General features: G+C 32.4%; 1 long non-coding RNA gene across 1 annotated transcript; it reads right to left on the bottom strand.

Moving 5' to 3' along the window:
• Positions 1-791: 791 nt before the first annotated feature.
• Positions 792-8,233, bottom strand: LOC107470156 (uncharacterized). The gene is made up of 4 exons (XR_001588360.3): positions 7,965-8,233; positions 7,329-7,391; positions 1,846-2,287; positions 792-1,728 (listed from the first exon to the last, which is right to left on the bottom strand). It is a non-coding gene; the product is annotated as an uncharacterized LOC107470156 (long non-coding RNA).
• Between the last annotated feature and the right edge of the window lie 6,326 nt (positions 8,234-14,559).

Below are 14,559 nucleotides of genomic sequence, written 5' to 3'. Positions count from 1 at the left end.
TATTTCTTTTATTTTTTGCCATCAGGTTTTCTATCGTTAACATTTTGAGTGCGACGTAATTTTTGTTTGTTTTACATACCCTTTTTCTTCAAGGCTCCTAGTTAAACTATTCTTCATATGTGTGTATGTGTGTGTGTGTACGTATTTTGTCTTTCTAGAGGTCATAATACCTCGCCACCTCTGATTTACGACATAAGCATAAAGCTATGTGTGGTGGGGTATTACACCGTTTGCTCTATCTTTACAAAATATTTTTTCCAAATGGGGAAAAAAGGGAAATGGCTTCCCTGGAGAATACAAACTTACTCCTTGTTTCTAGAAAAAAAAAATAAACGATTGTCAAAGAGGGACATAACTAATTGTCAAGTAGAATAACATTAAGTCGATCAAATTAAACATGTAAACTAACCATATATGCAGCTAGGATCTCTTTGTTGTCCACAACCACACATTGCTTCACATCATCCCATCCAAAACTACTACAAGCTGTGATGTTTGTAGCAAATTGATATTTTTCTTTAAGCCTTTTAACCTTGTTCTTGCAATGAATTATTTGAAAGCCACCACCGGAAAATCTCTCATTCATTTTTGCAGCAAGCTTCTCAAAAGATCTAGGTTTAAACTGACCCACATCAACTCTTCTTCCTTCACTGACAAGCTCCTCCATAAAACCAACAAATGTCTTGGTCTATTCATTAGTCCAAACATGTCTGTTCATTTATCTTTACAATCTAGATTAACTCAATCAAAATTCAAGTGAGCATCCTAAAACATATGATAACATCATTGTAAATCTCATATTAGTTCAAATAAAATACAATACAAAAAAATAAACTTATCAATATGATATATTTAAAGTAAGTGGTACATCACTACAAGAAATTACCTGAATAGCGACTGATTTAGCGACCGATTTTTTGACTGATTTGGGTGGTCGCTAAAACTATGGTCGCTAATAAGAAAATAGCGACCAACTTCATTCGCTAAATGTTAGCGACCGATTTGTTAACGAGGCCATCAAACCCTCACCAAAGAGTATCGGTCGCTAACAAAATCGGTCGCTAATTTGTGACCAAAATTTTCGTTACTAAAGCGGTCTCTGAGTAAATTGGTCGCTAAATAGTGACTTTTCAGTCGCTAAATCGGTCGCTAATTTGTGACCAGTGTTTCGGTCTCTAATCTGCGACCGTTATTTTTGTCGCTAAATCGGTCGCTAAGTGTGGACTTGTATTTTAGCAACCAACATTTCAGTCGCTAAATCGGTCGCTAGTTAGCAACCAAGCATTTTAGTAACCAAATTTTCATGGCTGATCCTAATTTTTTTAATTATAATATTTACTAAATTTTTACATTTAGGCCATCAAATATTGAAAAGTAAACAACATAAAAGTAAACAATAACCAAAATAACATAGACAACAATAATAATAACACAAAATAAACAACACTTAAACAATAACCAAAATAACATAACACAAAATAAACAACACTCTTCATATTACTAATTACATCAATTAACAGAATTACACTCAGATTCATCAACATAGCAAGTAAAATATCGATCTACTTTTTCTCGATTTTCTTATATACATTCTCGTCTAACACCTATATCTATCTATCTTTCATAAGGATATTGAAGATGATTTTCGGTGACCTTGAAATGTTGGGGATGTTGACTAGAGCAATGTAGATTTCATATTTTAAAATATACTCTTTCAAGATTCCTCACCTACAAAATTTAGAACAATGCATCTTATAAACTACATACTATCTAAAACTATCTGTCACAAAAAAGAATTTGATACATTTATAATTTGAGGCAAAGGAGAGGGAGTATTAAACTCACCTGGTGAACTGTGTCAAACTACTAATCACTCTTTAGACGTACATTCACCATCTTCATGCTCTCCTATATTTGTTTCTCCACCTTCTAGTTGAGGAATCGGAATTTTAAAATTAAGCTTTTTCATCATTTCTTAAAGCATACGGTTATTGAGTTCAAGTCCTCTTTCTGTCTTTTCCAACCTAGTTTTCAAATCATCGTTCTCTTCTTGCATTTTCTTCATTATTTCTTCATGTTTTGACCTTCGCAACCAATCTGATGACTGAGAAATGGAGCCACGATAACTAGGTCCTTTGTCAATTGCAGTGGATTCTATTCCAAGTCCATAAATTCTTCCCTTTTTAACTCTGGCTATTTCACACCACACATCCATCTCATTTGATACATTACTTCCTACTTCAGATGCTTTTTGCATAGCCTATTTTATAGCATTCTTAAATTCATCCTGCCAATATCAAAATCAGATCAATTATTACACAAGAAAATAAAAAGAATAAGAATCATCATACATGCAGAAAATTAAATCATATGTTAAGTGCTTCTTTGAAAACTAAAAAATAAAGCATGTTAAGTAACAATTATAAAGCTCAAAGACTCAATGAACTTGGTAAAGTATTAGAGAATAAAGTTGTGACATAACTGTGCAAAACTCCAGCATTGAAAGTCTTTTTACTAACACTCCAATTTTCTATTTGAAACTTAAAACCATTTACTATATACCAAGAATAATTGTGCACTTTTTTACTAGGATCCCATGCTAAGTGGTGTAAACTTTGATTCATTACTGAATTTTTGCTATCATGAATCTAGAAAAGATCCAAAGTGTTAATAGCTAACTAACTTACAAAAATAAAAATATTTAACAAGAAATGCTAGGAAACTTACATAATTCTCAAACCAAGTTGGAAATTCTAATGTTATTCTTCGGTTGGTTTCATCTTGGCTGATATTTGGATTTTCACCTCTCAAATCTTTCACAAAAGATCTAAATTTCATATAAATATACATATATATAGGTACCTCATAAATAAAACTACTAAATTATAAAAATCAAGTATTTGGTGATCTTACTCGATGTATTGTTCAACTTCTTCACAATTAAGTAGAGCATGTAAGTATGCAGTAACCAACTCCTTATCCTTTAATTATCAGCTCTTAATTATCCTAGATACGCATCCATGATGGTTGAATATTGATAAAGTTAAAAATTGAATATTGATGGCTCCACCATCATCGTCCGGCCCACATTAGTTCTCATTAATTGTACATGAGACTCAAAATAATAAGTGCAGAAATGCGAGATTTTTTGACTCATGTATGCCTCACAAATGGATCCTTCAACACGTGATTTATTTTTAACCATTTGCTTTAATCTATTCAAGTACCTAAAGCAACGTAACATGCAAGCATAGAGTGGCATCCATAAGATTGAGATTAAATGACTAAAAGCACTGAATTAAAGTTATACCTCTCAAATGGGTACATCCATCGATATTGGAATGGGCATCCCACTCTTGCTTCATACGAAAGATGAATGGGCAAATGCTCCATGCAGTTAAAAAATCATGGAGAAAAAATTTGCTCCAACTTACATGTGGTGGTGATAATATTTTTCTCCATCAACAATAAGTCATCCGCGTACAAAATTGTGGAGCACAAATCCTTAAAAAAATTGCTTAATTCAGTTATAGGCTTCCAGATTTGGAGTTGAAGATTGGTAAAGGTAATTGGTAACAAACATTCCATAAAGACATGATAGTCATAGCTTTTCATCCCAAACAGTTTCCTTCTCGAATATTTAAGCATCTATGCAAATTAGAAGCATATCCATCTGGCATTTTAATCTCACTAACCCATTTATAAACTACCCTTTTTTGTTCCATAGAGAGAGTGAATTTTGCTTTGGGTTTCATGTATTTTCCATTCGGTAACAATTGCAATTCTAAATCCTTCCGTCGACAGAGTTTCTTCAAATCCATTCTTGCCTTCACATTGTTTTTAGTCTTGTCTTTAATGTCCATTACCGTATTAAAGACATTATCAAAGACATTTTTCTTAATGTGCATCACATCAAGATTATGTCTTAACAAATTGTCTTTTCAATATGATAACTCCCAAAATATACTTCGTTTTGTCCAATTATGAGAAACACCAAAACTAAGATATGAACAAAATTCACGTTTTGTACTTCTTGGAAGATTGCAAACACTTCGCCAAACCTCCTTGCCTGACAATCTAATTGGAGCTTGAGCTGTCACAACTCAATTTTTCAAGAATGAAACCTTATTTCTTCGATATGGATGATCCAAGGGCAAAAATTGACGATGGCTATTGAACCAAGAGCATTTACCAGCGTGTTTTAAAGTAAAAGTAATTGATTGATTCTTACAACACTCACATGCCAATTTACCTACAATGCTCCAACCCGATAACATGCCATAAGTAGGAAAATCGTTTATAGTCCGCATGAGAGCAACTTTCATAAAAAAATTCTTCTTTTGGGATATGTCATATGTAATGACACCTTCATTCCATAACAGCTTCAACTCATCTATCAACGGTTGCAAATAAACGTCTATTTTTTTCTTGGGATTATGGGGTCCTAGAATTATTAAGGTCAGGAACATATATGACGTGGTCATGCATACTTCTGGTGGAAGAATGTAGGGAGTCACAATTACAAGCCAACAAGAGTAAGGGGTAGCTGATTGACTATAGGGAAAAATCCATCAGCATAAAAACCTAATATCACATTCCTTGGTTTAGCTGCAAAGTCCGAATGCTTGAGATCAAATTGCTTCCATGCTTCCTCGTCTGATGAGTGACATAGTACTCCTGGTTCCCTCTGTTGTGCACGGTGCTAACTCATATGTGGAGTAGAACTCAAAGAAGCATATAGTCGTTTTAACCTAGGAATAAGAGGGAAGTAGTGCATCCTTTTCACAGGAATCTCCTTGTGTCTTCCATTCACTATTTTTGCATCATACCGTGGTGCACCACAAAACTTGCATTCCTTTAAATCTTTGCAATCTTTCACATAGAACAACATGCAGCCATTAACGCAACAATCAATCTTTACTGAATTTAACCTAAGTTTAGAAACTATTTTTTTTAGTTTCATAGAAGTGTTCTAGAATTACATTATCTTTCGGGTGGGTCTCTCTCATGAGTTGAAGCAGTTGATCGATAGATCATTGAGAAATATTTTCTTCAGATTTATTTGTCATTAATCTAACAGCAAATGAAAGTTCAGTGTGGTTTTCACGTTCTGGCCATAAAGGCTTTTTTGATTCATGCAGCAAGTTATAGAAATTCTTAGCATAAACATTTGGAGACTCCTTATCCTCAAAATCACCATGGCCTTCAATCTCAAACCCAATAAAAGCTTCATAAATGAGCTCCTCCATCCTGTTAGGGTGTGCACTACTCCCAGCTCCTAGCTCTCCCGTCCTATTAGGGATCTCACGTAAGGTTGGATTATTTTCTCCATGATTTGTCCAAAGCCAATAATCAGGAACAAATCCTTTCTTATATAGATGGATTATTACATCTTCAGACTTCATATAAACCTTGTTTTTATACCTAGAACAAGGGCATCTAATTTGTCCACTTGACAAATCTGCTGATCTCTCGACAAAGGAAATAAGTTCTTCTACCCCTTTTGTAAATTCACTAGTTAAATCCTTTCGACCAAGTCTTAGTCTATTGTACATCTAATTACAACTCTGACTCATATTCATAACCTGTTCCATTGTAATAGTGCATCTTAACTAAATGCATGAACAAATCACATTTTAAGAACTATAATAAAACATCAATTGATAAACAATTAAGTAAATAAAAATAAAGTATCTTAACTCGTTGGACGCCCTCATACAATTACAAAGCTTGAAAATAGAATGGAAGCTACACAATCAACTTCAAACTTGAAGAAAAAGATAAAATAAAATACCTACTTAAATTTATTATAAATAAATAGATGCTAAAAAAGCTTTTTATTATAAATAAATAAATTCACACTTTATTATCTTTAAGATAAAAAATAATAAATTCTGTTGATATAAATATAATTGTACATGAGTATTATCAGATAAATTGTCTTGATTTATCTACTTTATCTTGTCACAAGAATTTTAGGTTTATAGGAGGAGTCCATGCTAAAACAAAGGATAAAGTGAATACTTCATTGACAATAGGAACCAACATCATGATGGAAACAGAAACAATTCATGCGACCTAAACCAGATATGACATATTTGTTCTTATTCCTTGCAAAATGGAAAAAAACATAGATACAATTTGTATACTTCCTCCTCATCAAAACAGAATATCTTTTTGATAAGTTCATGTTCTCAGCTTATTCAAATTACTTATATATCAGACTATTTCTGGCATAGCAACAGTAAATATTCAGCAGAATGCATCCCATGGAGTTGCATAAAAGCACTATACTCCACCAAAGGTTCTCCAATTAATAAATTAAAAGTGTTGACCTCATTAATATATTAATACCATTAAGCGACAAATCTGAATTTAGATGAATTATGCTTCAGCTAGATTATTTATTCCTATCTTAAGTAACAACTAACAAGGCTATCTTGTGAAGTTGTCCTCCATACTGTTTGCATTATCCTTCTTGTTTTGTGAGTATTATTTCTTCGTTTATCCAAAAAAAATGTTTTAGCTTGATTAAATTATCTTAAGTGGCCCTAACAATCAAACTGTGAGTCTGTGACTAAACACAAAAAACAAATAGAATGAAAAGAGCTTACAGTTTGCAGTGGCTTATCTTTATGGTCAATAGCATTGTTTGAGTAATTGTTTGACATGCTAAAAAAGAGAGATTTGATGTGTGACACTCCTAAAAAAATGAAGTCAATAGAACCATTTTACACCTAAATTTAAAATAAAATAATGAAATAAAGCAAAATATGATGATCTTGCAATATAAAACCAGTTTTTTTTTTTTTTAAACTATGAGAATACAGAATAACTAATCTCATTATGATGAAATATTTCTATGCCAATGCAATACAAAAATGACAATATTTTCAAAATACAAAACTTACGAATTGTTAATTGTCGGAGACGTAGCAGCAAATAAGTTTCTATGACACATATAGTAAGAAAACAAAGCTTTTCACTAAATTAGTGCATAAATTAAATCTTAAAATTCAATAATAAATACAAATAACAAGTACAAGGGTACTACTTACACTTTTCTAGATTGGCATTGCTACTGATTATCTTGGTTGAAGTTATTATATGAAATATCTCTATATACAAGGCATAGAATTTCATTCAGAATAAATGGGAAAGGCAAGAAAATAATGGGAGCTACTCATAAACACACTATAGAGAAACCATTTAAGAAGTAAATTTAAATGATAATATATAAAATAATAAAAAATTAATCATAGATACTATGCATTGTGTTTAATTAAAACAACCAATTAAAAAGTTGTATTTGATAAAGAAATTATTACAAGCTGGTAGCATCACTCGTCCATGAAGGCACTAATCCATTGAGAAGGTTTCCAGTTAAGAATCTACATTATTATAAGAAATCAAGGAGATAGATGATCAATATAAAGATATAAATCTACATTATACAATTTTCAATTGAAGTTAATCGATACGTCTACCTTTAACCTTTGAATGTATAAATATTATTATTTATTACGAATAGACATAAAATTATTAGTAATACTATTCTTATCCAAATTCCAAACTAATTATTACGAATAGACATAATCAAATGTGAAAAATCAGAGCTTATTTTTATTTTTTGGAGTAAAGATCATTGATTTGCATGTCAGAGAAAATGTTAGTCAAACTTGGAATACTTGTACAATTTTTATTGTCGATATGCAAGGAACAATTACAGTAATATATTTAAATAGAACAATGGAAGCAGGGATAATTGTTCATGTTCAAATAGAATGGATCAACAAGCAAATTCAACAAGTTAATTACCCAAAATCAACAGAAAAAAGAATCAAGATAGAAAAAGCAACAGATCAACAAGCAAATTCAATAAAGCACGTTGCTAAAACCCTAACCAGAGGGGGGAAAAAACCAAACCTAACAGAATAGATTGGAATCGGCAATTAAAAGGTTACCTGCTTGAAGACGAAGAAGATGGCGCCAAGATATCTGAAGACAAAAGACGACGCCAAGATCTCAACGACGTAAGGGACGACACCGAGATTTCAGAAGAAGATGGTGACGAGACTTCGAGAGACGGCGCCGAGACCGGAGAAGACGACGCTGACGAGACCTCAAGAGATGGCGGCAAGACGAGCACAGAAGACGGCGGCAAAGAATACGACAATGGCGCTCGGAGACAACAACGATATCTGATTGGAGAAATGAGAATGGTGTGGGTGAGTTAGGGTTAGTGAGGGTAATTCAGATAATATATTTTTTTAGCTTAGTATATGCTTTTACGACTGATTATTTTATAAAATCGATTACTAATTGAAGAATTAGCAACCGATTTAGTGACCACAACATTAGTGACCAAATTAGTAACCAACCACGTTATTCTATTTATCTATAGATTAGTTGCGAAATCGGTCGCTAAATAAAAAATAGCGACTGATTTTCTCACCAAGAGTCCCAAGGGCATTCCTTCCTTTGTTATGGTTGCTAATTCGATCGCTAAATTAAAAAATAGCGACCGATTTTAGCAACCATTTATATTCTAGCTGTATAAAACTAATCAGTCGCTAATTCGGTGGCTATTAGTGATTGATTATATTAGTCACTAAAATCAGTTGCTAAATTAACAATTAGCAACCGATTTAGCTACCAGTAATTTAGCGACCAAACAGTTGTTCACTCTATTTTACTATCAGTTGCAAAATCGTTCGCTAAAATAAGAAACAACGACTGCTTTTGTGAGCAACAGTTCCAAAGATATTATTTTTTGTTTTGGTTGCTAAATCGGTTGCTAAATAAAAAATAGCGACCAATTTTAGTGACCGGTTTCATTTTGGTTGTGTTTAAAACTTATCAGTCGCTAATTTGGTTGCTATTAGCGACCGATTTAGCAACCAATATTGATTTGGTCTTGGAAATTCTGTATCGGTTGCTAAATCGATCGCTATTGGCAACCAATTTTTTCGGTCGCTAAAATTGCTTGCTATTTCGGTACTTTCTTGTAGTGCATGTAGTCAAAACACAACACCAATAATGATTACAATTTCACTATTAGGTATTATGATAAATATTCAAGACAAAAAACTATCATAATAATTCAAATGAAACATATACAACAAGTAAACCAATTAATTGATTTGGCTATGCATCCACTGATTGTATATTTCATGTGCTAAGTTGTCTGACCAAGCATTCCATTTGTTACTGTCCTCTATACTATCAATAATCTTATCGTTGCCATCTTCATTACCATCATGCTCTTCTCTAATAAGCACTTGGTCATCCTTAAGTAATATGTCCTCCGTAGGATCAGAGTCCATATTTAGCCAAAAAAAGTTTTGCAGTAGACAACAAGCAATTATTATTCTATTTTATATCTTAATTTTGTAGAAATAAGGACTCCTCAAAATTGCTCATCTCTTCTTAATTTTCACTAAATTCCTTAACTGAGGATAATTTTTGTAAACTAAGAATTGCTTTGGATATTTTAAGTGCCGCTGATCTATTTTAACTGAACTTACAAGATCTTTTGAGTTTTTGTCTTTCATCTCCAAAAGAGATATTCGGGGCAGATGATGAATAAATTCAAATTTTCAACTGCCACCTTTATATCTTTTTTTAAATGATTAAGTGATCTCTGTATTGATTTCAAAATTTTTTTACTACATTAAAACATGGTTTTTTCAATCATTTAATGTATTAATCAATTTATTTATTTTAAAAATCTTTTCAAAATTCTTTTTCAAATCAATTTCAAAATCTTTTCTATTTTAAAAAGAATTTTTATTTTCATCCATCACTTATAAAATCTTTGCCATTCTACAATGCTTTTATAACTACTCTTTACTCAGCATTAATCACCATTACTCCTCACTTTGTACCTCTTTCACATATGTTCTATATATTTATACTAGTGTTGTGTTTATAATGACAAGAAGGAAGGGAATCACTAAAAAAAGTGGATATCACCTATACCCACGAACACGCAGTTTTCAACTATCAACCACTACCATCTTCATTGACACCACTCCTCTATCACCACCGCATCACACCTCTCAACTTCTAATCATTGTAGAATTGATGGTGAGAATTAAGACCTCCTCAAGATACGTTGTTGCTGATCCCTCTGAATAGCGGTGGTAAATGGGCTTACCCGCCCCATCCCGTCCTGTCCCACTAAAAGCCCACCCTGTTCTACCTAATAAGGTGGTCCCAGATTTCTACCCCGCACCATCTAATGGTAGATTGGCAAGTCAAGCCTGCCAATTTTTTTTAGTTCAATCAAAGCAAACAAACCCAAACTTATTTACATCTCTAATCTGATATAAACCCAAACATATGCTAACTTTTAATTTAGTCATGCACATTATTTTGTAAATATAAGTGAGACAAAAAAGGATCAAAATAATAAAGCAAACCAACATACCAAAGGCTAGGGGTGGTAGCGGCGATTGCCATATAGGACAAAGGAGTAGCGCTGATGGTGTAAGATCTGAGAAAATTAACTAGTAAATTGATTAATTAGAACTGTGTTAATTGGGATTAAGGTGCCTGGAATATATAAAAAATATTAGAATCTATAATTTAGAAATTTGAATGTACAATTTGAGGTAAGAAAATTAAATTGAGAGCGAACATATAATTATTTTGGGAAAAATGCATACCAGCGTTAAAATTGTCTCTACCAGCTTAAATCTATCCAGTATTATGAGTGAGAAAAATTAAAAATGTGAAAATGATAAGAAAAAATATTTAGAACAAAAGCTCAAACACTTATTTTAAAATGTTTTGGTCCAAAGTTGGGCCAAAAGGCTAAGAACTTGAGTTGGGCCACACTTGGGCTCAAGCCCAAGTATATAACCCCATACTTAATGAAATTTGAGCCACTCCCCCCTTCATTTTTGAGAGAGAAACGTTGATGGAGAAGAGAGGGAAGAGAGAAATCAAATCTAGTTTCATACACCTTCAATCCACCATAACTTTTGATCCGGAGTTTCGATTGTTGCACCGTTTACAGCCATGCAAAGCTTATCTCCTCCTCTTCAATTCTATTAGATTATTTTGGTAAATAACTCAAAATCCAAATTTTAGTTTCTCATTCAAGTTTGAATTCACATTTTTAGCTTCGATATTGAGAATTTTTGGTGATTTTGATGTTATAGGAGTTCTCTAGCTTGTGTTCTTGGTGGTTTTCATCACTAATTTTAGTGGGTAAAGGTAAATACCCCCTTTCCCCTCTTGGTTCATCAATCTATATGAGCGTTAGTTTTGACATTGTGCCAAATTATATGATATGGTGTTAGATTGAGTAAATGGAAGCTTGACTTGGTGAAGTTTTGGAGTTTGAACTTGTACATTGGTGTGAACCAATTTGAGACTTGGAAATTTTGGAAGGGAATGCTTGGAAGCTTTAAATTTGTGACATTAAGGTATGGGTTTAAGTTTTGGATAAATACCATGTAATGTAACATGAAATCCTAGGCTAGTGGACCTAGGATTATTGTTGAATTATTGTGGTTGATTGTTCGGTTTAGTGAAAATTATGATATGTTGGGTGTTTGATTGATTGGAATAAATGTGATGATGGATTGGTATAAATTTTCATATATGTGAACGATGTTTTCGTATGATTGATTATGACATTTGATTTGTTGTGAAAATTGTGTTGGAGGATAGGATGAGGAATTCAGAATTCTCTATGTGATAAGTTGAGGTAAGTGATGTGAATTGTTGTATGAGATTGAGTATGTATGTTAAAGTTTTGATTGAGAATTTAGATGATGAATGTTGTGTCACTACTAGAAAACTAGTTATTACAGACGGATATTTCCAACAGATTTTATCCCACGAAAATACAGACGGAATTTCAGAGAGATTTTTTGTCAGAAAACAAAAAAATGAATTAGCATAAATTACAGATGGAAAAGAGAATCCGTCGATAATTTTGTGGAAAAATTTTTTGTGGGAAGTAGTTACAGACAGAAAATCCGTCTGTAATTAAATGGACAAAAACGCTACGTTTTATTAAATTATTACAGACGGAAAATCTGTTTGTAATTTAAAATTTTTCGTCGGAAATATTAACTTAAGCCTAAACTCTACTTTTATCCCCTCGAGCTCCATAGTCCACACTTCAAACGAGCTTCACAGTCATCTTCCTTTCCATTCACACTTCAAATCTTTCTCCTCAGCGCCGCATTCTTCCATTACCGCTGTTCCATCACCACAGTCATCCACCGCATTCTTCCATCATCAACACCTTTGGGACTTCCATCACTCTCGTCATTGTCAATCATCACTCTCATTAAACCTAACTCTACTTTTATGAGTATAAACTTTAATCCTCATTTAGTGACTTTTTCTTCTCTTCGAACCCAACATTGATGGTGAGTATTTGAATTTGCTACTATATTTTCTTCCAATTAGTTTAATTGCTGCTTGATTTCATTTCCGATTTGGGATTAAGCTAGCGTTTGCTTTTAATTTTGTGATTTATTTGGTTGCTGTGATGAATATTTTATTTAATCAAAGATTTTCGAATGATGCATGTAAGCTGTTTGATGAAAAGCCTCAAAAATGGGATATTGATTTGGAATGATACATTTGGCAATGGTATTTTGGTACTTCGTATACCCTTCCTTGCTCACATCATTTTTTAATGATTTTTTTTGTTTTCTTCACTCTGTTATGTCACTTTGCAGGATTGGCATTTGACAAATCTGGAAGACGTTTAGGCCGTGGTGGAGGGTGAGTTTTTTATATTTTTTATTTTGTATAAATTAAATAATGTAGATCTGTTTCTATGTCATATAAAGTCTTTGTTGTAAAGAAATACCTAATCTAAGTAGATTAGTCATTCTAGTCTGCTTTATGTTACTAACCATTCCCAAACCCAAAACCATGATTTTGTAAGCCAAATTGTAACAAAGTCTTAATCATTGAGAAAGAGAGAGAGAGAGAGAGAGAGAGAGAGAGAGAGAGAGAGAGAGAGAGAAGAAAAATGGAAGCAAGGAAGCAAAAGGGTACTTCTTCTTCTTATTATTCTTCTCATTCATTTCCTTCTGAGCTTTTTGGTTCCAAAGAGTCTCGACCATCACCTTCTTCTAGGATTTTTGGCTTTATATTTTCTCCTCAGTCACCTAAGGTCAATAAATTTTCCTTCATTTTTCCTTTTTCATTCTTATTTATTTAATTCATTTTGTTTCTATCTTTTTGTATTTCATGCTTAGGTTGATGATGATTTCTCATATGTAACAGATTTTCCTTTACTTTTGCATTTTCTCTTTAATTTTGTTTTTGTTGTTCTTGCAACATAGTTCCAAAGAACAAAGATAAGCATTTAATTTGTACATAAAAATGAATTGAATTCAGTTAGCTTTTCCAAGTTCTTTGAATCATCATAAAAAAGTTTTCATTGCATGTATTTAGCCTCATATTAATAAGCATGTCTTAGTGTTTTTTTTAATTTTATTTATTTATTTATTTGTGTTGAGTCAGGTATTAGGTAGAGAATCTCCGAGTCATATTAATAAGTTTTATATATTTATTTTATTTAGTTACTATGATACATTTTTGAAGAATTACAAAGACCTTGCAAATACAAGGAATTGGATTCAACCATTACTTGGTAAGCATTTATTCCTCCTAAGATGACATATTTTTCTTTGAACCAAATCAAGTCTGCATTAATATCTATCTTTATCAAATAATTTGGATTTTGAATCTGCAGTTGCTCTATCATATTCAGAACAGATACTAAATGGGAGTTTATGGGGTTCAGAACAAATTTTTTTTACTAATTTAATGTTATGTAATTGAATATACTTATAAAACTATTTTACATTACATATTGAATTCATCTTATTTTGCCTGATAGATTAATTAGCATTATATATATTATGAAGAATGATTTTATTAATATAGTGTTTCTTTTCCTTATTTATTTATTAGAACGGAGAGAGAGCAAGGGATTAGGAGGGTGTAAATTAATCTTTATTTAAGAGCTTCAGCAGTGAATGGTACAACCAATTTTTGACATAGTTTCTCACAAATTTCTTAATCCTTGAATTTATGTATAAATTTTGTTCAAATTTTAACTTGTTTTTCTTTAGTTAATCTTATTTGAGGTCCAAAAAGTGGTAAACTATGCAAAATATCAACAAAAAGCATTTTTCAAATTTCAAATTTCTAACCTACGAATAAAATTTATGCAAAACTGAACTCACTTTAGTTGAGCTGCTGCCACAAATAGGGTTTTGGTTTTTGAGAATTTTACATACTCACCCACTTTATTGCTAAGGCTTATTTACTTTTACCGCTTCTCTATCTGTCTATCTACGGCGGCCATCAACAGGTATCCATCAACCAACCCCACTTATTTATCTTAAACTCCTTCTAGCAGTTGCGAAAGCCTTAAGGCAAGTAGCTGAAGAAAAAGCTTCTGCTCAAGCTGGGGCCGCTAAATGGAAACAAAAATTTGAGTTAGAGAGGGTGCAGAATCTGCAATTTGATTCTATAGATTCTTATAATTAAATAATGCAAATTTCACTTTCT

The sequence above is a fragment of the Arachis duranensis genome, chromosome 10, assembly GCF_000817695.3.
Source record: "Arachis duranensis cultivar V14167 chromosome 10, aradu.V14167.gnm2.J7QH, whole genome shotgun sequence".
Taxonomy (NCBI): domain Eukaryota; kingdom Viridiplantae; phylum Streptophyta; class Magnoliopsida; order Fabales; family Fabaceae; genus Arachis; species Arachis duranensis.
The sequence above is the reverse complement of the archived record's forward strand: the minus strand, read 5'-3'. Positions and strand labels throughout refer to the sequence as shown.